Source organism: Lepidothrix coronata, unplaced genomic scaffold, assembly GCF_001604755.1.
Source record: "Lepidothrix coronata isolate B3197 unplaced genomic scaffold, Lepidothrix_coronata-1.0 Scaffold3, whole genome shotgun sequence".
NCBI lineage: Eukaryota > Metazoa > Chordata > Aves > Passeriformes > Pipridae > Lepidothrix > Lepidothrix coronata.
The window spans coordinates 8,633,879-8,636,275 of NW_016690183.1; positions in this window are offsets into that span (position 1 = coordinate 8,633,879).

Genomic DNA, 2,397 nt, shown 5'->3' on the forward strand with positions numbered 1-2,397 from the left:
AAACCTACGTCCTGAGACCCTCACTGCCACTGTCCAAGCTTGCCCCGGCCCCGGCAGATGAACCTCAGGATTAAAGGGTGGGCTCAGTTCAGCGCACGCTGTGTCTCACCTAAAAAATCCACTGCGCAGGCTCGAAGGGTTAATGACCTTTCCCAAATCTTCGCTCACGAAGACTGGCCATTATTATTATTATATTATTATTAACTTCAAAGAGACAGAAGGAAGAATCAGGCCTGAGAGCAGCCTTTTGTGAGAGGTTCAGTCACTGTACAAAACTGGGGATCTTTCTCCACCCTCATTCATTCTTGTAACCGAAGATTCAGTTTCATTATATTATTGGAGCAAAGGGAAATAGAGAAAGCCAAGATGTTTTCAGGTAGGCTCTAAGATTTTACATTTTATTTAAATGCCCTTTTATAGGGGGGATATAATTGTCATTTATTCAGTGATTTAAACATCAGAGTGAGGCTATGGTTGTCTAAACAAATGTTGCAACAATGCTAGTGCTAGTGGAAAACCAGGATTTTTGTTTTTCTGCAGTTTTAGTGATAATTTTCCATTATTAATTCCAGACCATATAATTCCAGCAAAACCACTTATTCAAAAGGCCATAGTCTTTTCTTGGGGGGGGTGAGGGGGTAGAACCCAAAAAACCAAACAGAAACTTTGCATGAATTTGATCGCAAAAATCTGTAATTTTTTGTTACCAGTAGTGGTTTGAAAATCTTTGGTAGAGAATTGATGAAGACCAACGAGATTTCTTAGCTGGATAAACATTAATATCAATGAGAAGATGTCTTTGGCAGATTCTTACATATATAAAGAATACAATAAGAATTCAGATATTTGAGATGGAAGTTTACAGAAATAACTTGGAAGCACACAGAAAAAAAACCCACCATAAAAACGGAAGTGAAGGAAAAGATAGTAAGAGGAGGCATAGAGATGCTGGAAGAAAACCTTGTCAATAATACCTGAGGACTAAGTTCTTTGCAGCTGAATAATGCCCAGACAGAACCATATTTGCAATAATAAAAATTAAAAATAACTTAAAATTTAATAGCCATCATTGTATTGCTGTCATTTATAAAATGTTATCTACTATGAAACATTTCTCGTGTTTACTAGGAACACCTAGAATACCTTAAAAAAAATAGATGACAAATAATTATGATATCACTCTATCTCCAGCAGTAGAATTAACCTGCTTGGACTGTTAGTATGATAGAAACAAGGCTTGTGTAAATATTCTGGAGGAAGAACTTTCTAAAATATGCTCCTAACTTCTAAAAAATGCTCCTAACTGGCAATACTCACAGAAACCATTGCTCTAGCTTGACTAATTATAACACTACTTACTGGAACTGCTCAGTGCTGAGTTCTGTTTCACAAGGGAGAATAAGAAACCCAAATGATTGTATTGATGAAGAAGCTCAAGTGTGGCAAGTGAAACCAAAGCCAGTAAACCACTAACTTACCCATGGGAAATTTGCAAAATATACTTAGAAACTCCCAGCAATGCTGGGGAGCAGTTTGAAGATTGCTCTGGTAGCAATGAACTTCTGGAATGCTTTTGAAATACTTTTGGCAGCCTACAGATAACTGACTAGGGGCACAGTTCTGGCCCTTCTTTTTCCTTCCGATTGCCACACTTTATTAGCAAGCGATAATTACTCTTAAGAATTTCTTTTGTTGTTTTTAATGGCTGCAGTTCTCCAGAGAACAGTGTATGCGACTACATATATGCGTAATAACTGTGAGATGGTATTAGTTCTTTCCATCTTGAGTAGGTAAATTTAGGGATATCTTTTATGAATTTGTGATTATCAATTTATAATTGGTTATGATCAAAGCTACAGAGCAATTAGGAAGCATTGCTTTTTGTGTTCTGACTAACTGTGTCTGTATTTGCCAAACCTCTCTGTCCTTACATCTCTACTTGTTCAACTGTAAAAGCTCTGATGGATGTGATATTGCCAAGAGTGGAAATTATCACAAAGAAAAAAAACACCTAAGGGAAATTTAATGCTCAAACCATTGTGGCCAATAGCGTGGTGAGGAGCTTGACTTATTGCTGAATAATTTTAGGGAGCTTAACTAATGAAAGTAGTTCTTGCTGAAAAATAAATACTGCTCGTGAATTACTCTGGATAATTATAGATATTTATTTGGCCCCAGACCAGTCAGATAGGTTCGGCGTCTTGTGCAAGACAAAACTGAATTTTACAGTATTGCCGCTCATAACACTATATGGCTCACACGCCACCTGGTGGACTATCGTGGCAATTTTGGTATTTCCTTTTACTGCTCCTGGCAATTCGTGCATACACTCGCTGTGCTCTGGGAGAAATTTCTCTCTCTCTCTTTTTTTTTTTTTTTTTTTTTTTTTTTTTTGCC